The 23,568-nt window shown below is 38.3% G+C and overlaps 1 protein-coding gene across 5 annotated transcripts in view; it reads left to right on the forward strand.

Moving 5' to 3' along the window:
* The window catches only part of FAM110B (family with sequence similarity 110 member B), a 114,243-nt gene that overhangs the window by 34,966 nt on the left and 55,709 nt on the right, over nt 1-23,568 (forward strand). For 2 of the 5 annotated variants that reach the window (XM_017834303.1, XM_017834311.1), the window contains exon 1: nt 18,037-18,221. The exons of 2 other annotated variants lie outside the window; for them this stretch is intronic. The gene's annotated coding sequence lies outside the window, so the exon portion shown is untranslated. Of the gene's footprint in view, nt 1-10,631; nt 10,699-18,036; nt 18,222-23,568 lie in introns of those variants that run through there. One more of the 5 variants, XM_017834304.1, reaches the window with a different exon arrangement.

Below are 23,568 nucleotides of genomic sequence, written 5' to 3' on the forward strand. Positions count from 1 at the left end.
ATTACCAGAGATACTGCCCAGCAAGGGCATCTTTCAAAGGAATGGTGTTATAAGGAACAACGCATAAATCTTTAGAAGAAGAGACATTCAACCATTTCTACTCAGACTATCTAAGTGAAACAGAAATGCAGTTAAATTCAACAAACAGGCTGACACATTTTGGCAATATGTTTAGCCCATAGGTTTTCTGTTTGACTATTCCAAAATTCTTGTTAGTGTGAAAGGTCTGTCATTTAGCTTTCCTTTTGCCATTTTCTCTATACTAGCACTGGCAGTCCAGGCTGGCGTATGCCATAAAGACTTTTAAAGCTACACTTTGAATAAAGCTTACATTTACTACAGAATATTTGCTTTGCATGGTTACAGTACAAGCACTGTGTTCCTGTGTAAGCACTGTAATGAAGTTGTTAAGAAGAAACACTTATAGCATTTGCACTAAAGTTCATGGAGCATGAGATAGCTGCGCTGAGGATGCTGGTACTTGGAAGGAATTAAAAAAAGCTTCTCAGAAATAAACAAAAATAACATTCTCAGAGTAGCAAAACAGTATGCAGGTGATGAGAATAAAAGCACTAATTATTATGTAGAGAATAACCTCACTTGAAATGCCACAATGTGATCCACTTTATGATCTGACTTTCCTAAATACGATTTGAAAAGCAGGAAGAAGTACAGAGCATGACCTAAAAATGGTAGTCTGGAAGCTTCTTTAGGTATGTTGGGTCTGAAATGTAGTTTTTCCTCTTGAGTCAAACCTGAATAAACTGTTTTGGGTGTTCATGTTGTCCTTATGGTTCCAGCTCTGCCAGGCATAGCTATTGCTACTTTATTTTAAGAATTACTTGGAATTTGAGTCCTGCTGGAAACAGAATGTTGTCAGGAAGATGCAGTCTTGCTGTTAAGAAACTTAAATAAGATAAGGCTAATCCTATTGTATGCCTCTACTTTCGGAGGTAATGTAGACATTTGCCTTTCCTAGTTATAGCACCATACCATTGGCTACCTGCTTTATGGGATTTCTGTCCCTTCTTTTTTTTTTTTTTCTCAATTGCTGGCTTAGTTAGACATTAAATTTCAAAATGTTTCACACAGTTGTGGATGGCACTATATTGTGCCAATTTCCAGACTTCCAGCTGTTTTTTTTCTGAGTCAAAGAAGATGAGAAAAAATTAATGTATGTGTAGTCTCTTTGATTATGGAAAGTTTAGGTTTCTTTTATGTCGGATGTTTATTTTTTAAATTTATTTATCAGTAGAGATAGAGTAAGGATTAGGACACTGAATACCTGTGAGCTTTTGCTCAGATGATTTATATATTTCAAAAGCAGAAAATCTGTGCACATAATAAGAATTTTTGAATTGTCATTTTGGATTGGTACTGAGCCAAACTTCATCATCCTGCTTCAGAAAGAGCTAATATCGGTTGTTAAAAAAAAACCAAACAACCAACCAACAGCAACCAAATTTAAGAATTCTCCTACAGGTGTAGGAAGATAATCTACTCCCAATATTTGTTTTTGCCTTGATCTTTTCTGTTTAGAGATAAAACTGCAAACTGACTTGACAACATGGTTATCTTTTGAGTAGTCTAAACCAGGCCTAGATTTCTTAAAACTTGCAGGATAATAGAAAATTTCTAGAGAGTTAGGGTATTAAGAGTGTATGTTCTTGAAATAAGTTGATTTTGAAAAGGCATGCTTTTCAGACTCTCCTAAAAATTAGTAACTTTGTAAATCACTTAATCCTAAGCAGTGGTGCGTGTCTGTAAGTAATTAGCAGTTGTCTCTTTTTCTTTCTTCTGAAGAATCTGAAACTGACCAGACAGTTATCCCAAGTTCTGACTCACTGGGAAGATCCAGATAAAGAGCAGAAACTTTTTGTTCTTTTATCAGCAGCTGACTTGCTGTGTGACCTTGGGCATGTCCTCCTCGCTTTCTTGCACCCGTTTACCATTGTACCCACTGTCGTTGCCACCACCATAAATTTTTTGTAAGCCTTGTAATCAAAATGCAATTGAAGCTGTTTATTTTTCTGAGTGTACTCAACTTCATTTGCTATGCAGTTCCTCATGACAGTGTAAAGTGCAGTAGAATTATGCAGTTTAGTCCATAAAGAATTTAAACAAGATAAAACCACCTTGTGCAACATGTATTACAGTAAAGTGGATCTGAAGAAAACACACACAGTTTTATTTTAGGGCTACCAGTCTATACAAAGACTGCAAGTGGGGGATAAAGCTATTTGCTTAAAATTGGGAATACTGTGACTATAAGAGTTAAAATAAGAGGGGAAGAAAAGATCTGTCTTAGAAGGAATATGTGGCAGTCTTAATTTGCCTGAGTCTTTAGCAGAGATTTTCCACTTCTGTTTTCTGCCAAGTAAATTAAATTTATGGAGAAAAGCTAAACTCCAAGTGTTGGACTGTTAGTATTTTTTAACAAGGTTAATATGGTGAAGCAAAATATTGATAATAATGAGTTGATGTTTAACAGTGGACCGGCTGAGAGATCCTTGTGTTCCTACGTATTGTGAAGATTGAGTGTCCCGTGAGCTTATTGTTTTGTGTTTGGTACTTACTTTTGCATGCATGCCAGGGCATGCTCTGGGAAGAAGCATAAATGTTTTTTTTCCTTTTTTCTTTCACAAATACATTTATTTCCTGTCTAGAGCTGGAAAAGAGGAGCACAAGAGGGGTTTTGTTAAATACAGCAAAATCTAATTACAGCTTGATTTAAAGCCACATTTACACAATGGCTGAGGGGTGAGTTCACTTCCAGAAAAACAAACTTGTTGGCTTCCTACTGTGCATCGGGGAATCTGAAGATGCATGTCCTGGAGAGCAACTACCTCCCTCTGCTGGCACCAACTTTTCTTACGCTGTGCTGCAACTCTGCTGCATGATATAAAAACACGACTGTACTCCTGTGCAAAGAATAGTGATGCATGAATTTGTTAGTGTATACTCATCTTACTGATTATGCCGCAGGTAGTACATGCCACATCATGTGTTACATGTGATAGGCTTGATGTCTGTTTTCTACGAGCTGTAGAAATCTCGTTCCTCTAAATGAAGAGCTGTTTCCTTCAGTTTGTATTTTGAACAGTTCTGTCCCTGGTGATTCGAAGGAAAAATATTGGTGAATAAACTACATTTTCTTGACAATATGGTTTTCACTCAGTGAGCATCTCTGAAAGGTGCAAGATCTCATTTTGATTGCCTGCTGAAGTAATTGAAAACATGGTTTACTTTCTTCAACTGGTTTAAATGTCCTGCTGTTCTTTTAGCTCAGTTTCTTAGAGGAAAAGGTTGTGCATCTCCAGTTTACTGAAAGTTCATAATTTATGGTATGTTTTTCTCTTATGGTGATACCTTTTGCTTGAGAACCCCCTCACAGGTAGTTTCGTAACAGCAGCTCATAATTGAGATGACGGTCTTTATTCTTTTCTTGTTTCCAGCTGATGATTGCCATTTTTAGCAGAGTTTTGTATTATTGGACTTGCACTTTATGCTGCTACTACTCCTTCCACTTCTGCTACTCTAGTTCATAATAATTAGAGTAGCAGAGTTTAGAAATTAAATATATGCACTGCCACTATCTAGAAAAATCAGGCTAAGTGGAGGCAGAAGATGGCTGATGGTGAGACTGAAGTTGCTGTGCTGCTCAGCAGCACTACTGAACCATCTTTGGAAGCTGCTTCATGAAGAGATTTGTGTTAAAGGGTTGGTGTACACAGGAAGTCTTGGGGAAGGAGGAACAGGCATAGGGCAGGAGGGGAGGGAGCAGATCACCATAAGGTTGAGTAGAACCACAAAAACAAAGGAGGGACAACAAAGCTTGCCCAGGAGAAAGCATTGCAGACACACTGGTGGAGAGGCAAAAGTAGAGAAAGAGGGCCTGGCGTGGACAGCATGTAGATGTGAAGTGGTTGAGGGAGATAGGACTCTGAACTGTGTCTTTGAAGTGTGGTTTGTGCTGCAGAAAGGCCAGAAAAGAAGAGGGATGTGGGTCTGCAGAATGCTTTTACGAGAAGTGGTGAGACGAGAGAGTCTGGCAGGGTATTTCTGACAGAGCGCCCAAATTGGTGATCCCCCCTGACAGTGGGCGGGCCAGCAAGTGAAGAAAGTTGCAAGAGGCAGAGAAGAGGGACAAGATCTTGTAAGATGAATCATTTTTTCACTGCTAGAGTGATCTCCTTCCTTTTTTTGTTTGGTGCCTCCTCATTTCACACTTCTCAGAGAATTTCAGACCCAGCCATGTTACTGTGATATTGGTGAACTGTATCTGAAACTGATGATGGGGGAAAAAAAGGACCCCAAAGCTTGCTGTGATCCTCAGAGAAGTCAGTGAATGACAATCACATCTCTGTGTATAGCTATACACAACTGCACTCCAAGGACTATAAGAAAGTCTCTTTGCCATGAAGTCATACCTAGGGAACTGTCATTCTTAAGTCTTACACTTCTATTCAGTTTACACAAATTTTTGAAAACATCAATTCACCGTTTCTTGCTGCTTCTTCAGATATTTCTGGGCTTTAGTTAGGTCCTTGCTGGAGTTCCTGCATTTTCTCAGAGAATTAGTCAAGGGAAGGTCATCAGTTGCAGAAAGAGAAATAAATTGTCTTTTCCAGCACTGTTCTGCCTGCGTTGTATGTGACCTTCAAGCCTTAAGGTGCCCCAAACTCCAAGGAGTGTGGTCTTAGCCTTTTCCATCATGTAATGTTGAAGTTCTGACTAGTAAAAGGCAGATGAGCATTCACAGAGATAAAAAAGCAGTCAGGTCCCACCTTTCAGTAGTCCTCTCCAAGCCAGTGTGGTGAAGAAGAATCCTTGAGCACATATGTGAGTGTCCAGGGATCAGAATTAATGTTCTGTGTGGCTGTTCACTGAAGGAGAGAGATGCATTCACACTGGAGTACAGTGACCAGTGAAGTACTCATTGTCACAATTCTTGTGGTCCTTGCTTGGAAATGTCCCTTGTCTCCCAGGTGGCTCTGGGCTCTGGCCACACAGATATATAAAGGAGTTTTGTGGCTTTTACATCCTGTCATGTCAACTGGAATTTCTGCCATCAGTTTCTCTAGAGGAGGCAACTTGAAGACCAGAAGCGTGTGGATTGCCTCAACTTTTTCTTCTGATTATTTTTTATAGTTAAGCGCTTTAAAAAACAAACAAAACAACAACCAACAGTTTGGTAAGCTCCAAGCTACTAGTCAGTGTTGACGTGCAGAAATGACTCAGTATGAGCTGCAAGCTTTGTTCTTTTGGAAGCTTTTCTTTCAGGTGTGACAATCGTAAAGTTTTTTCTCCTAGAAGATCCACAGATCTTCCACCCCCCTTCCTAATAATTAAACAAATTAGGTGTTCCTGCTGTTTCTTTGATGGATACATTTTCAGAGACGCTAACATTTTCAGATACACTAATTGCCAGAGGTACACTGTCAAAATATTAGGTATGTGATTTTATTACTTCCTAGAATGAGCCATAAAACCTAAAAACAACTAAATTTTGGAGTTTGTAAAATTTTTAAAAGGAAGATTAACTTAAATTTATGAAGAAGGATATTCCAAAAACATGTAATATAGGAGAGAGATTGTTTTCTCTGTTCTGATTACCTTGAATCTTCCCTCTATTGTAAAGAAATTTTACTCCTGTGGTCAGTCTAATTTTTGCTTAAGACAAAGGTTTTTAGGGCCCCGTCGGAGTGAGACAGTTTACAGAATTAAGGCATTTGGTGGGAGAGCCCTCCTGTTACACCTACCAGATATGATTGCATAAGGGACTTGACATACAAAATGGGGCCAGTAGATCACATTAATCAACTGACTGCTAATCTCAAGCGTTAAATGCCTACTGTGGATTTTTCACTTAACCCTGGTTAGCACTGACCAGTAGTGATATGGGGCATTGAGCTACATAGAAGGCAGTGGCTGCATGTTTTCTGCATAAAGAAAAGCTGTTTGTGAAGGGAAGCAGCTCTCTTTATATGCAACATGGTGAGACTTAAATGAACTTCCAGTGGAGGACTTCAGTCCTGAAATTTTGCCACTGTCATTGCCAGTTCTGGAGTTGTCTCCTAGTTTACCAGAAGCTGCATCATGCCACCAAATGTAGCTATTCTTCCATAAGGGTAGCTAATGTCATGGTGGGTGATTCAGAATTACCTGCTATGCAATAAAATTAAATGCTTCCATTCAGGCCTGTTTCTTAGAAGGTATGTTGAATGAAAAGAATCCTTATTTAATTTTTCCAGAGGAACTAGTACTAGACTCTGTGATATCTTGGAGTCTGACGAGTATAAGGAATAGAAAATAAATTCTCAGTGTACTCTTTGATAGCTGATTCTATTTTTTCACCATTGTCCCTGAATCCTCCTACAATGGCAGCATGAAATAAGAAGAGCTTGTTACTCCCAACAATAGCAAGCTTCTTAATAATAGAGTTCTTAATACACTTAAGTATAAATACTTGTGCTAGATAAATGCACAGTCTGGAACCTAAATTAGCATTCTCTGACACGTATGTGTCAACATCTTCAAAGTAGCTTTCTGATCTATAATGTATTTAGAGACATGTTTCTGCATAGATCTGTTTAATATTGTTTAAAAAAAAAAAAAAAATAAATTTTTTTGTCTCTTCTGTTGCTGCTACCTGTTGCAGCCACAATTTGTAATTTATACTAGGTTAGGTGCTCCAAACTTTCAGAGGAGTGAAGTGTTTTTTCTTGTGTCAGATAAACAATATTTGATCAGAAGCACTCTACAGTGAGCTGCTCAAATAAAGACTAAGATATATAACCTCGGCAAAAAATCAGTAATTTCAGTGTGATTTAAATTGTCTTTATCTGGAATTGTTTGGCATTAGAATGTAATCAGTCTGATTTACAAGCTTGATGTATTTGCATCAGTTCTAAATGAAGTTTTCTCTTACCTGTGGATTATTCCAGTAGGGTTTTGTCTTCTGTAGAGCTTTCTATTTGTTGTCTGTCTTCCCCTTCTCTGTTTTACTCTCAAGAACAGGTTTGAAGAAATTAATAAATCTATATACACCATGCTTACTTTGTGACTGTTTCAAGTTACATCTTAATAACTTCTATAGGAACATTTTCTTTTGCAATGCTCATTCACTTGAGTTTTCGCCATGATAGGCAGCCTGTAATGAGAATGTTGACTCAGCTGAATGATATCTTTGTTTTCTTTATTCTGTAAGTCAGATTGCAAGATAATTTTAAATTACAAGTATTAGATCACATTTCCTTGAGCGATTGCTCATGATTATACTAAGTTGCTGCACTCACCTATTTTAGTTACAGTCAACATTTTAAATACCACTGTTAAGGGAAGCAAGAGAAGGTGTTTATATAGAGTCCTGAATGATGATAGCTCCCTATCTTGTTAACTTAATATTTTGAGTCTCTTCAAATTAATAGTACTCCTTGTGTATAAAGAACAAAATGATTCATCTTGTAACATAAAATACAGGTAATCTTGGGAAGGAGGGAGGAAAAAAAGGATCTGTGAGATGTAGCCTGGATACACACATAATGTAGTCTTCTGTTCTTTTATAGATTGTGCAGCAACAGCCTTTAATTTTTAGATGCTTTAATTCCAGTGCAATGACTTTGATTCTACTGAAATGACTCACTGGTTATCTAAAGCATCAGGTAACTATACCTATATTTAGCTTTGTTCTATCTTCTTATCCTTGTTTCTAGCTTCATTTTCTCAGTGGTAAGCTACAGGGAGTTTAATTAATATTTAGAAAAACAAACACCCAAAACAATGTGGGAAGTGTACCCAAGTGTTCTCACGAATACAGCCTCTGCAGGCTTATTCTTGGGATGGTCAAGGCATATGGAGGATAAGTTCTCTGTCTGCTTTCACAGTACCTTCAAACACAGCATACTTAATTCCACCTGCCAGCAGGCTGCACTTTTCAGTTGGAGTTGATACTATTTTTAAGAAGAGATTCTTCTCTCCGCTACCTCCAGTGGTGCCTTTGTTTTGGCAATTGGTCTTTGCCAAGGCCTGACCCTGGCCTTAACTGCATTTCTCCTTCTCTGCCAAGGAACTGCTGTGTGCTAGAGACTGCAGTATGTAACCACGGGTGGGGGTGTCTGCCTTTTTAGCTCACTGTATCAATGTGCTGAATTGCAGGGGTTCAGACAAGAAATCAATACTGTTTTTCCATCTGACTGCCTTGAAGACTATGTAAATTAAATCTATCTGTAAAAACAGTTAGGTCCACACTGCAAGAAATATCGGTGGCAAGTATGAGCTGCTGCTTGTGTTGCTGCTGGGAAGGATCTTGCCTGGATAATTTTGTTTTCAAAGCAGTTACAGGTATGTTCCCCTGAGATTTGTAGTAGTGAGATGCAAATAATGTATACAATGACAATTTTACTGTTTTCCTCACAAGTTCTGTAGATCTGCCTCCAGCAGGCTTTGAAAGCTGATGAGGTGAGTGAAGATGTACTGCCACCTGGGAGGCATCCTTTGTTTTCTAGATTTCTCTGCCTATTAATACCTGTTAGGTGTAGATTTTGTTGCCACTTTCTTTTAGACACGTGCTTTTTTAATTTCCCTTTGGTTTTTTTCTGTTCAGGCTTTTTTCTGACATAGTGAATTTCTCAAGTGTAGACGTGCATCTCATTCACCGCCAGCAGCTTCTACAGATTTTAGTGTTTTTTGTTTTTTTTTTTTTTAATCTCCTGGCCATCTCATATATCCCCAGTTAGTTTAGTTTAGTACTTTTTCCTCTTGTATTTTTATTTACTTGAGGAAGTTACCTGTAAGTTCTGCCAAGCATTAACTCAGACTTAGCTGCAGTAAGACTGGAGGAATGCCATGGGTTGGGAGACATGAAATATTCTAGTATATAACAGAACTGGGAAGACTTTAAGTATTCTCTGGTTTTACTCCAAATTTCTTCCTTTACTACTTTTGGGAGTGGAAATAATATGTACACAGAGACCTAAAAAATAAAAAAATTATGTGCAAAACATGTACTCTTAGATCTGTGAAAGTCAGTCTTAAATCCCAAGTTCTGAATGAATACAGACTTCTGAACATAGTTCTTTGCTCTAACTTACAAAGTAGAATTTTAAAAAAGAAATCATAAATCTAATTTTGTTGGGGTTTGATATCATTTTATTGATGTGATGCAAAACAATAGTAGAAGATACTTTTACCTGATGTAGTGTACTAGTTTACCACAAAAGATTATTATATTCCAAGTACTCAAAGAGAAAACGAGCCTTCTAAATTCTTCCCAACATCAATATTTCAAAGCTATTTCAATTTGTTTTAAATGAAACGGATACAGAATTATATAAATGGGGAAGTTGTAAGTACTCAGAAAGCTTGAATACTTTAAGTGAGATAAATGGTTAGATTCTGCGGGTTAGCCATGCACATGCTACAGCCTATATGCTGAACTGATCAGTGTGTTATTTACATTACCTCAGTCCTTCCAAATAGGAATATTTATGCTAGTGGGTGGGATATGGTGGGATTGCCTGCAGCAGTCCAACTGAATATAGAAATTATGACTTTTTCAAGTTACGCAGTGTTTTTCATAGTTATGCATTTTCTGTTATAAAATAATACGGACAGTGAAGTCAGCGTTAAACACTCAGGCAACTTTGAAACTTGCTCATATTTCCCTTCTCTAGCAGCCCTTTTACTGTGGTAATGCTGCTTATGTTTTGACTACAGACTGTTGGAATTTGCTTTGAAAATATCAGTGTCTGTTTTATTTGCAGATTAGTTTTGGAGCAGCCTTTTCTTTAGATTCTGATTAAGGCAGACGTTTCAGGAGCAAGAAGAGGCTTTCTTGGTTCAGACTGGTAAAGACTGCATTATTGTAGAACATGCAGGAGATACATACATGTTTGAGACTGACTGAAAGGTCCAGTTCTGACTTCACTTAATTTTGAGTCCTCACCTTTTGACCTTATTTTCCTATGTTGGTACCTAGTTTCTGTAAGGACAAAAAGGACTACTGTTATGCTATTAAGGTTGCATTGTATGGGATTACTGATTTCCCTTTTCACCTCTGACATGTTTGGGACTTGAAGACTCACTGCTGACATGTCACCCACTTGATGTAATGGGAAACAAATGATCTTAAAAATCTACTGTCCTTCACTGAGTGCCTTATTAGAAAAGCTGAGGTATACTTGCTGTATATTGGTGCTCACAAACTGTATCCGAGTTCACAGTGAAGACTAGGTTCAGACCTGTAACCATTACCCTGCTTTATTCCTAATCTTATGTTGATATAAATTCTGGACAAAATAATAAATACCCACCAAAAATGATGTGTGTGTAAGCAGTGTTGAATTACAGTGCCTGTGAGACAAAGGTTGTTATGTACTTGTATTTTGCTTAGTTTAAAACTGAAAATTCTGATACTTGTGCTTTTAGAAACCTGTTCTGGAAGTGCTGCAGAGTTGCAGCTAGGACAAAGGTCTGAAAGGTTCCATCTAGTTTGGGCATTTCATGAGAATGGCCGCCTAAAGAAATTTTGGTTATTAACAGCAATAGTGTTATAAGTGGTGACTTATGTGAAGCTACTATGCCATGAAGATGTGCTGCGGAGAAATTGGGCATCTTTTTTTTGCCCCCAGGCCTAGGAAAGGAAGATGAAGAAAATGCCTGCTGCTTTGTCCAGGAAATGTTTGAGAATGGAGATCAGTAAGTAATTTGTCCCCACAATGTGACAGAGTTCCCCTGCTGCATGTTTCCCATCTTCTTTATAGCACTCCTTAGCTTTCATGCTAGTGTTAGTAGGATCATCACTCTCCCCCTCACCTTAGTTGGAGCACGGTGCAGGGAGGGGAGTGTCTGCTCAAATGTTCAGAAAAGGGTGGAAAACAAGGAGTGGTAATCTCTGGGCTTGAGGGGTGAGCACTCGTCTGTCCCCATTTATGCTAATTTTTCATAACCCTTGTTATGTGATTTTTGTGATTATTTTGTGTTAGAGGATTTGGCAAAAACAACAAGCAGTTCTTGGAAGAAGGGTCTGGGATCTTATCAGCCCTGAAAAATTTAACTTACTGGGTCTACAGGGTGCCTGAGATGCAAATATGCTCTTCTTCAGGAACATTATATGGAATAAGAGTCCTGATGGCTCTTTCATAAAAGGGCTTTTGGCTTGCTCTATTAAATTATTAAGCCTCTCTTCCTGGAGAGGCTTTTCATCTGTGCCAGCAAAATGCTTCTGGTTTCTTGTAAGAAGACTGTGAGACTGCGTTCCGGTATGGCGAGTCACGGTTGCTGGTTTTATATGGACACAGTTTCTAGTCATTTAATTATAATATTTCTAAGATTAAAATCTAAATTTATTTTACTTTTAGCTGAAAGGGCTTGACATTCAGTAGGCTGTCTTCAAACTCATTAGCCTTGATTTCTTTGGTAACCAAAGCCACTGCATTCAAAGCTAGTTTTCTTCTGAGATTCATTGTGCTGAATATCTTCAGTTCTACTGTAAAGTAATAAGATCTGAGAGTTGCTCTGAAACCTTGAATTATGGGTGTGGACTGGAGACTTGAAGTCTCAAAGGTTTGCAGTCTCTGAGCTCCCAGAGAGCTGGCTGGCAGTGGGGAGTGTTTTGTGCAAGTGCCTTTATGCATTAGCGTCTGCAAAGAACCACATCATGTTCCAACAGTCGCACCTTGACTTGCTTTCTAGTTGCATCTTTCAGCTCAACATAAACACCTTCTCACATAGAGAGACATAAGAGAGTAGAAAACAGTCTTTGAAGAATAAAAACACAATGGGGTTTAGAGTGCTTGATGGGTCTTCATTCTCATCACGAAAGATCAAAGAAAACCTTGGAGCTGCACTTTCTACTCAGAATTGGAAATAACATCTTAATTACAGAAGTGAGTAAGTCTGACAGAGTTTTTCCTTCAAAGGGAGGAATGCTACGCTTCATCCTTCAGAATTTGCACTCTTTGCAGCATAGCATTTCTTAAAAATTACACCTGTCCTCTAATGGAAGACTTCTATTTAAAGTTTTCCTAGGTCAATCTTATAGATATATCAGTTAGGTATACTCAGCATCAGATTGTGTCACCCATTTCAGTAAGTTGGTCATAATAAATATGATACTAAATAGAGTAGAAGAAAATGCCAGCAGTGGTGAGGAAGATTAATAATGTGGAGGTGCTGGAAGTATACTTATTATATTGCAAACTCTTTTTTCTGTTCTTCCACTGAGGGAAATCTCTACTTGTCTGTCAGCTTTCTGACTTAAGTGATGCTCTCAGGGTCCCTATTTTCCACCACAGCAAGTATAAAAAAATGTGTCTTCACTTACAAAGCCCTTTTATGGTTTGTTCCAATGTAGTTTTTGCCCTCCATGTCCTCCTAAGCAGTTGAATTTTGCCACCATTATACTTTGTGCTGGGATTTCAGCATCTTACATCAGTCATGTTTTGGCTTTTTTTTTTATTGCACTCTCTTTTTAAACCTTTTTGTTATGGTCTGCAAATGTGTCTTTCTCCCTTGACTGGTTGGAAGCAGAGGCTTTTTTTTCTATAATATGTTTTACAGTCTCTGACTCGCTAGGGTCATGATCATTGATTTTATGTGAGTCAGTCATGCATTATATGGGGTCCATGTCCTGGATGTGCTGTTTAAGGCTATTTCTGTGCCTGCTGTAAACAGTGTGGTCCCTCTCTGTGGTTCATCAACTTTGTGGCCATCTATCTGGTCAGCCAGAGGCCATGAAGTGGTGGCTAGGAGGCACTCAAGACATGTTTTGGTCTTGAGAAGTTCTTGGTTGTGCTGACAGGTGTGTTGCCTTCTGAAATGGACAGCTCATACTGCATCTCTGCTGGTAGCTGTGAGGAAAGGAAGTGGAGGGAAAATAAGTAGGATGGAAAGACAAGAGCACATTTGTATAGTTTGACGTGATTGCTGAAACATGGTATAAGGAGTGGAAGAAAACATTGTGCTGAAGGAAAAGTAGAAGGAACTTGAGGAGAAATGGGAGGTTGACATTGGTATGGAGATGTGTTGGAGTGGTATGTGAAGGGAAGCAAGTTTCAGGGTTATGTGAAATCTTTAAAATGACCTTTCATTTGGGATTTGTGTTTTCTTACAAGTACCAACAGACTAATACTGTGTTCTTCCATGTTTGGTTTTGTGGCCAAAGTGTGAGTGCTCAGTATAGTAAACCTCTTGCAGGCTTTACTTCAGATTCTCCTTTGCCACATCTATCAGCAGTAGGATGAAACATACCTCACTGACAGCTTAACTGCTTTTCGCCTCATTTTCCAAGGTGGCAATGATGGACCATCATTTCAGTCAGTTTGGTCTTCAGTGAAGATACTGCCAATGTGTAGGTCTGTGGAGGTGAGGGATGTGGGTGTGGGGCATTTTTTTGTTTGGGTTTTTTATGATTCTGAGATAAAAGTAAATATGAATGCTATAAAAAATAGTCCGTTGGAATCAATCTTAGTGTCATCCTGCAGCAAATCTCTGGCATTCAAATAGAGACATCTCTGCCTGTTATTAAGCATCCAGAAGAGTTCTGTCTGGGGTGTTTAGGGATATAATGAGCATCTTTGAAAAAAAACCAACCTGAAGTTCCCAGTTAGCTGTCCAACTTCAAAACATGATCAATAGCATTGACATTTATGCACACATGGACAGGTAACTGCTTGCTTACCAATCAGAATTGGGATCAATCCAAGAAATGTTCCTGTGTTCCACAAAATGAAAATAGGTTTGTTCATGCTGAGTGCCGACCTTGAGGCCTGGCATTTGTGACTTCCAGAGAAAAGTTTATATAGCAAACACTAGTTTATATAGCAAGCACATTTTCTTCCACAAATGATGATGGGTCTAGTGATGAGTTTGACAACAGTTGGCAGACTTCCCAAACACCACCAAATACTTCCTAGGAAAAAAAAGAGTCCAGCAAATAGCTATTGTGAAGTCAAAGGTAGCTTTCAGAAGAAAAAAAAATAATGCTAGATAAATTTTTTTGGGAAGGAAACTTGAAATGTAGAAAAATTTGTGGAAGAGAAAATTGTCCCCTCATCTTTTAACTTGGGTAAATGTCAGAAGTACCACCTAAAAATCTTAAGATTTTGTTGTTATTATGTAAACATAACCATGGGATAGTTTAGCTTACTTCTAAAAGTCTAATGAATGCATCAAGCCAAGTAAAATATTCATTAGAGTAATTGGTTCAATTCAACCTCTCAAGGTTACAGCTTGGAAATATATACCCTATACTACATATACACTATATTGCCTTTAGAAATGCGGCACATTGTTTCACCAGCCATTTTGCTCAACTCATTTTCATTCCATATGTTTACTATACTTTGCAAAATCTAATTAAGTAACTGAAGTAGCAGTTTGCAAAGAATATTTGGTATATTTTTAAGTCAAAGGTTAAGTGGTATCCAGACTGAAAGGTGTTCAGTTGCAAAACACAGGAGACACATCAGAAATTTTTAAAATATTCTTGTATTAAAATCATTGCATACGTAAGTACTTACACAAGTGATCATAACATAGTGAAAAGTTACTTGTTCCCAAAATAGTCATCTGTTTGTTAATTCACTTAGATATGTCTAAATGAAGTGTAACATTCATTAATGTGCTAGCTAGGCAGTTTTCACTGTAAGATGCTGGGTTTGGTGTCATATGATGAATTCATTATACCCTCATAGGTTTTCCTCTCTCCTCCCCTCTGTGATGGGCATCTGCCTCAGACCATATGGGTTTGGAAAATTTTAATTGAAATTCTCTCGTCAAGGAATTGGGCTAGAGAAAGCGTAACTTGCTTATAATTTCTAAAAATGTTGTAGAGACCTTCTGTTTCTATGTGGAGGAGCTGGAACTTGAAGCTGAGCACAGGCGGGTAACTTGTGCCAGAGACAGGCTTTTGCTTTCAATGAAAGTCTGCCGAATATTGGCCAACTTGTGTACCTTTCACGATTTGTTCATTTCCAACAGAGACCTGCTAGAGTCTCTTGTGACTGTGTCCTCATGAAACCTGTGTTCCCTCTCTGGGACTTGAGGAGTCCCTTGTGACTGTGTCCTTATGAAACCTCTCTTGGCTTCTTTTGCTGGCACACCTATACATGGCTGTATCCTGTCTCTGGTCCAAATGCTCGTGTGCTGTCACCACAGGTAGCAGGGCAGGCTGATGGAGCTCTGCATTGTTCTCAATTGGAGTTTAAGCTCTCTGCCATTGCCAAATGTAGGCTCTTGTGAACGACTGCTGGCTCCAAACATTAGCCCTACTGTGCAGTTCCTAATATCTTCCTTACCCAGCATATCGTTGCAATGGTTAAAAATGAGTGTTAAAATTGAGACAGACATTGGGACTCTTCTGACTGACCTTCTAAGCTAAGCAGGTTTAGTGAATATTGATTGTGTTCCAGAGACAAGTAGGTGTTTCTTGAAATTCAATGTGGCAGCGGTTGATGGGTCCTTCAACTACAGCTTGCTACCATGAGATTTTAAAAAGAAAGCGACTTCTGGAATAAACACCCTGCTGCAATGGTATGTTGAGAGTCTGCTGCCAGGGCAGCCCTTGCTGGGGACATGGGCTGTACATGCCCTTGGAGCCAGCAGCTCTGTGGGGAGGAGGCTGGAAGCTGGCTGCTGTGGAGGGGTGCTGGAGCTGAACAGGATGAAGCAGCGAGGACTTGGGGAGCTGCTGGGCTGAGGAGGGGGACATGTAGGCTTAAGAGTTTCATGGGAGGAAGCCAAAACTGATAGTCTTGTAGCAGCTGCAGCCCATTTAATTCCTGTTTAAGTTTTCTTGGTCATTTTTTCACTTGTCATATGTGTCTTGTGTCTTGGTGGTTTGTGAATGTGGATCAGATCAAAAGAATGATTTAAGTCTCTTTGATTTTATTTTTTGTTTGTGTGTATGTCTTTTCCTTTGCCTAGCAAATGTGAGCATTTCCAATAGCTGGATCAGAGGACTAGGTTAAAGACTATTATTGGTTTTATTCCCCTGTTTCTACCTTTGGCAAAATGTTAGAAAAACATCATTGTGGATCTGATCATCAAATGATTGTGCATCTCTTTTTTTATATGCCTCTTGAGCACTTAAAATTAAGTTTTTAACCCCTGTATAACCACCTCCCTTGCCTTTCTTCATTAAATATATAGTTTCTTCATTTCAAGTAGTATGGCTGAGAAAATTGGAATATTCCACAGTATTTTAAAGAAACACAGTTTATAAAAATTGATGAGTTCCTTAGATGATGTAATCTAAAAAGGAAGACTTAATAAAATAAAACAGCTTCCTTCATTTATTGCAACACAAAGCTTAATGTTGACTGAACATTGAATAAAGGAGCAAAAATGTCACTATTCCTGCATTTCTTTTTTATTTCTAGTCATTTATAGCTTTGAGAATATTTTTCTTACAGAGATGAAGTCTACTTCTAGCACAGAGTGACTCTTTCTGAGCAATTTTCACTGGCAGATTAAGAAAGCTCTAACATAGCTATTTACATATTGTCAGTAAATATGGTCTTGCACTGTTACCATATTGAATTCTTGTTCCACTAGTAAAATTTTATGTAGTAGAAAATACAATTTTTGTACTGAAGTAAGTACAATGGATAAAAATGTTTATAGACAACCTTTAATATCGTGCACTTGCACTGTGCCTAATACTGCATGGTGCTGGTGATAAGAGTAAAGAATTAGGAAAAATGCCAGTGTGGGCCCATCAGAACTCATTATTGCAGTGGGGTTCAGGATCTTGCTATTGTAATGTTTATGGATATGGTTTATGTATAACTTACTGAAACATCTTAAAAATGTGTTGTAGTTTGTATATGCATAATGCTGTAGCATTATAGTATTTTTGCAACATCAGTCATGAAAAATGTACTGTATCTCACAAGAGAGAGCTGACACTGGCACTGGCACTTCTGATAATCAGGCTGTGTACTTCCATCTTTGACGTTTAAAAGCCTTTTGGTCATTGTAGAGCTTAGGTGATTTTATGAACCATGTGAGCACAGGAAACTTCAGAAGAGTTTTTCTGTTTGTGCTAGTCAGAGTGAAGATTAATTGAAAGGTACTGTCAAGGCAGACTAAACAACAAGCGCCTGTATCTTTTTTTTCGTGATTATTTACCTGATATTGTAGAAGCTCTTAGAATCTTTCAAATACACAATGTTCTCTTGGATCATAACATTCCTTAGTTTTGAGGACTTAGATATTTCTAAGATAAGCATAAGTAAGGATGTAGGGCTTACTTGTGTTAGTTCACCATACCTCTGAGTCTTTGCTCACTGTAAGTATTTTCCAAATGAATTAAGTTGTTTTGCATAATGTCAAAAATTTCCTTGGCATTTGTACCATAGCCTCATGAAAGCTTGGTTAGGACCTTATGTGCCAATGCACACAGAAGCCCTCTCTCTGATCATCTAAGTATCTGCCCACAGATAAACATAAAGGACACAGGGGGTGTTGTTGACTTCTGTAGGGCTACTGTGCACTGAAAGCATGCCTCGCTGATGTGGTGCCTCGCTGATCTGAGGTCTACACTGTAGTCTGTCCAGTAGCGTATAACTCCCAGATCTACTGTGTGTATGATCCTGGTAATGTGTACATTCAAAACAAGAAGTCCTCCTGGCAGAATAAATTGCTGCATCTTATTGTCTCCTCGAAATAGACCTAGCAAACTACAAGTGGTCAGCTACTCAAAGAACACACCTAAATATATCCTTTTTTTCCAGAGATGGAGACAAACCCCCTCATACGTGAATCATACAGCAGCGAAAATCCCAAACAGGAGTTTTTACCCTGACGCGCCCAGACAAATAACAGTCCCAAATGTTGATGCTTTCGGCTGAAAGGTGTAATCTTGCCCGGCTCTCGTTCCCTCGCGCGCGGTGCCTCAGCAGCCCTGTGCTACGGCAAAGGGCTATAATTAGATGAGCAGCCTGCTCAGCAGCGGTGCCAGCCTGCGAGCCTCAGCGAGCATGTGCTGGATTCTGCATGTGCCCGGCGCTTATTGGCGGCCGAGGTTGCTGCCTGCCGGTTTGATAGGTTTCCCCAGTAATCTTTATGCTGCATTACAGACATAGATACAGAGGTACTGTGTGCTTGCAAGGGGAGAGGTGCTCAGCTTGTAGCGTAAAGGAGAGCCCACAGATGAAAGGCACCGGTCTTTGTTGCAAAGCATCAGTACTTAAGGACTGCTAGCCGGGAGCGGAGAGGTCAGTGAAGGAGTTTTACTTGGTGGTAATTACTTTCAGGTCTTTATCTCTCCGGTGAAACAGTCATGCATGAAATGAATACTGTTAATCATGTCATCTGTTTAATTTGATCTTGCTTTCATTAATATCATGTATACTCGGGTGGGAGAGCCATCAGATTACAAAACGTATCATTAGAGGGGATTCAGTTCAAAAATAGAGTATATTTGTATGGAAATAGTGCTTTCATTTGAAATTTTGAGCCTGTGCATGGGAGTGATTTTACTGGTTGCCTTTTGTTATGCTAATGGAAATATTTCTTTTATTGGAATGTTTTCTGCAGAGCAGTTGAATTAGAGCGTTTATAACTACTGGCATATGAAAATAAATCTGTGTAAATAGTGATTAATTTAAAGAATAATTCTGTGAAGTGTTCTTTAATATGATCACAGCAATAACTTGATGGTTCTCTTGCAACAAGGTAGAGGGATGAGGAGTAATATGCTATTGTTCTTTCAACAAAGATGCTGGAGCCTTCATGTTTGGGTGGATTCTTTGTTTCATCCACTGGGTTTTATTTTAAGTGGCTTTCAAAATGAAACTAAAGCCATTCTGCCTGGTAGATTTCAGTATATCCTTTGCTTGCACATACATGTATTTTATACGTATTTATTGTTCTCAAAGGCTGAATTTTGGCCCAAAGCCTTGTTTATTGTCAGAACTGCCTTCAGCAGTAGAATGAAACAAGATATATATATGCCAGTCTTTTAAACTGTGATTCTGAGACTATTTCAGTGTTTATCATAGCGTCATACTCATTTAAGTTCTTTTCATACTTGACCTACACATCAATTGATCACAACTTTTCCTATAAAAAGCATGCATATTTAATGAGCACATTCTACAGTGAAAGCTGTTCAGAACAAAAGAAAGCAAGCATAAAGTATTCAAAAATGTCTCATAATGCAGTCATGCCTCATTTGATGACTTTTGAATATTAAGGGTGACTGGTGAGGCTTCAGAGTTAATGCCCTTGTCTGTGTCAGACTCCAGAGCCCACATGAACTTGTATATTAAGTCACAAGTCATCTGGCTGGCTGGCTGCCACCATGCGTCCGAGGTACGAGTGGATTGTCTCAGCCAGGATCAGAAAGGTGTTAGGAACAGGAGCTATTTTGGTGTTAGTCTTCACTCTTCCCTCTGCACTTATCCTTGAAGAGGTTATTTCTACTGTATAAACCAAAGCCAAATTTAAGTTGTTCTCTTTTAAAGTATGTGGTTCGAAACTGTGTTACCTTCTGAGTAGATGCCCTTAAATGTGAGCATTTATTCAGTTACCAGCTTCATATGGCTGTGGGTACAACAAAGACACGAGCTTTATTATTTGTGATAGTATATGGAAACAGAAAGGTATTTGGGAGGTTTAGTCACAGCTGGTACGTAACAGTTTCTTTGAATTTTTGCTATTGACAATAACAGTTACCTTGGTGTCTATTTTAGTCAACAGCAATTTTTTTTGCCGTTTTCCAAAAGTTGTTTTTCAAAATTGTTTCCTTTTACGTAGACTTGGAAAATGGCATTTTTGCTTTGTAACAGTTAAGCTTGAACAGGGAGGACTCGGGATGTAAAGGCATGTTGTTTTCTCGGGCTGTTTCATATTCTCTCATTGCTCCAAATTGCCAACCAAAAATGTTTTATAGATGTTCTGGGTTGATTTATGCCTTCTGCCTTTTTTAGTAGAGACTTACCTTAAGTAATTTATCTACATTTTTATGACCTTTGCAATAGCATCCCATGAAGGAGTAACTAACAGCAACATTAGTAATAATGAAACGTAAAAAGTAATATCCTCAGCTGAATTACATATTTACCATATCCACATTGTGTTTTCAAGAGACAAGAGTCTGATATATTCTACTCCATGTATTGGGCTATTATTATTTGTAAGTAACATAAAGCATGTCTGGAAAAATGCTGTAAAAGTTTGTGTATTTTTGGTGGTGCATACAGGTAGTGTCACCACCCACTGGAAATGAAATGCTGCACCAGCAGCTATGTAGGTGTGGATGCCTTTGCATCCAGAAAGAGCTGTGATGATCTGTGCAAGCATCACCAGAAAAGGTGACAGTTGTGAAATTAGAACTGGTGACAGTGTAATTGAAATTTGCAATACCTTAACAACAAGGAATAAGCTACTTTATTATTGCTTCTGTTTTTGTTACAACCTCATTTTTCTTCTGGGTAAACAAAGAAAACAACTTGAAGCAACAGTTTGTGTGGATTACTCTCTAAAGAAGTTGTTATCTTTGTTGATATAGGCATATTTTAGCTAGAAGCAGTGTATTCCTACAGGAAATGTAACACACTTCAGATTATTCTCAATGAGATTTTATATTCAAGCTTTGTCAGTGAGTTTCTTGATGTAAAACTTTTTAACTCTTTGTTAGGAGTTGTATGCATATCATGTTTGCTGTGTGCCTTTGTGAACTCTTCTCATTTCTTATATATTGTCCAATAGTTAAATCTCCAAGTCCTTTGTTATATGAAAGGGAAACTTTTCTTTCAGAAAAGGAATACTGTATGTATATTTGTGTATGGGAAGGGCACAAAAGTATGTTGTGAAAATCAAGGTCTCAAGTGTTTAATTTATATAGTTATATAAATATGTATGAAATATATATATATTCTGCCATGTAACAGTAATATATGTTTGTGTAGAAAACATTTTCAATGTCATACCAATACTCTCATTATCATAAAAATACTCCTTGAAGAGTAATGTCAGAAACACTAGATTTGGCTGCTGACTGGAGATGGATTCATGCAGTAAACTGAGTGCCTATAATAAACAGTGCTACACTAGCTTTTCCTTATTAAGATATTATGTCTTTTTACTGCTTTGCATATAAGTGAAGTTTGCATTACTTAAACCCATACCAAGTCTAAAGGGGAAAGATGATAACTTAAGGTTAATGCTTTTTTTTTTGTAGCCTGTTAGCAATGAAAGAGATACTCCAGAAAAAGTCATAGGGATTTAAAGTATTACCACAGTGTTTATTTTGCAGGATTTGTACTTACAGTTTTTAAGTTGGGTAGCAGCAAGTAATATATGCATGAAGGTTTACATTAGAATGGGAAAAGTGACATTGTGTCCTGAAGTTCCTTTTTGCTTTTTCTCTGGTTTTGGAACCAACTCCAGTTATTACTGATAAAATGACTGTCTATTTAAATGGTCTAGACATTCAATAGCCCATCTATAAATGGTTATTATAAGACTTTGAGAGTTCACGGGAAATCAGCAGCCTGTTTCCTGTATTTTGTTGGGCGAAGGTCATTTTATTCTCTAAGTCTGGAGATTTTGGGGCTGTGTGGTGTGGAGGCACAGGATGAGCCCTCTCAGTGGAGATTCCTTCTCTGAGCTCGGCAGGGTGTATGTTATTTGGGAAGGCCTTATTGTTGTGACACTCTTCCCACACTGATGCAGCAGGACTAACCAAAAGGGTCAAAAATGTGACCATGTTCTCTGTATGCAGATGGCTGTTGCTCCAGTTCAGGGACATATGTGCTCCCATGCTCAGGGACTGGACACAGGCAAGGGCAGTGGTGGAGAAGGTCTGCCCTGGCCCACCGCTCCTGCAGGGCTCTGCTCACCTGGCATTTATCCTGGGAACTAACCATGTGGATTTGGAAACTTAGACAGTGGGTGAAATATGCCTAGCTTTGGGCATCTGATTGTAAAACATTTAGAATGTTGAGGGGAAAGTTGTGTTTCATAGAGCAGGCAATGGAAGTGGCAGTGTCTTTTTCTTGCAGTTCTCACAGCTGCAGTGTTATGGTGAATTAAAAACAAAATGGATATTATTATTTTTACACTTAATCTCCTGTTATGATTAATTTTAATTGTTCTTAAATGTATTACCTGCAGTATTAAGTGTGACTTGATAGATTAAATGTAGAATACAACCAGCAAATATAATCCTGGATGCTGTTGTCTGCATAATCCTGGTAATGAGATTCCTGTTTTAATTTCACATTGTCTTTCATGAATGTGCTTCAGCCACCTGTAGGCACACATATGTGCTGTAGTCTTTCCATGGAACACCTGAAGCTTCCAACCCAGATCCTTGCTTTGTGAATATGTCATTTTTAAGCATGAATTGTCCGTCTCATAACAGATGTTATTTGGTTTTGTGCCCTGTCACGCAATTGTCTCATACTTCTGTGATAGATGTTTTATGTATACTCATGATGATTCTATGGCTCTCTATTTGTTTGGCAACATATCTGTTGGGTATTGTAGAATGATTTTAATATGTCACTCATACCTTCCTGAGTGTGTATAGTACAAAAATCCCAATTAATGGCAAATAAAGATATTAAATTGTTGTCTTTTATTTAAGGTAGCTTGGCATTTTGAAATCTGGTAGTCTAGGCCAAAGGTTGTTCTTCTCCCTGATTAGGAAGGCTGTAGAAACACATTCTGTAGCAAAGTAATGCAATGTGTAATAGAACTTGTATGGGTTATTAGGGCTGTTTAACTAGAAATTTCTATCCACTAGAAATGTGGATATCTAGATTTACAGTGGTATTCACATTTTCACGAGTTTGTGAATATTTGGCTTTTGAATCTATTTAGGGTCTATGGTTATAATTGTTTTTAAGATCTTGGTACTGGTTTTACATGTAATGTTACTGAATGAGAGATGTTAATACAATGTGGTATGTTGGCCTATAGTGCAAGTGCATAATATGATGCAGTGCCTGTGCCAAAGTGTTTCCTACCTGTATAATCTAGGTAGAAAAAGCCTAGAGTGGAAGGGAGAAACGGAGTCAATAAAGATGAATTATCTTTTATGTGACCACAAACTGTCAACTTGCAAGATAGGCTGAACAGTCTGCTTTAGGATTATAAACCATCACTTCAAATGACTTTAGAAAGAGTGAAAAATATAAGATCAGTGTAACTATTCCTGTCTGCATAAGCGCTTGCAGTACAAACTTCCCAGGGTAAGAATGTTTTCCTTCTGTCTCAATGTGTCATAATTATCATCTGGACATTGCAGGTCAGTTACATTGCAGTCATCTGGAAATAAGTGTGCAGCTTGTATTTCTACTGTGACATTACAACAGCAGTCTAGTTGGAAGATGTATGAGGGAATTGATAAATTACATATTACCTTCTTCCATTATTCTTACATCAACCATGGTCCTGTCCCATGTGTTGCCCACTATTTTCTGTTAGCATATTGTGGAGTGCAGAAGTTGCTATTTTGGACCTACCTCTCCGTGGACTGGGTAAAGCCCAGCAGAGGCAGTACAATTGCTGTAAATTTTCTTTGAAAGACAGATAGCATGGAGGGTGCAACAG

This window comes from Lepidothrix coronata, unplaced genomic scaffold (genome assembly GCF_001604755.1).
Source record: "Lepidothrix coronata isolate B3197 unplaced genomic scaffold, Lepidothrix_coronata-1.0 Scaffold232, whole genome shotgun sequence".
NCBI classification, from domain to species: domain Eukaryota; kingdom Metazoa; phylum Chordata; class Aves; order Passeriformes; family Pipridae; genus Lepidothrix; species Lepidothrix coronata.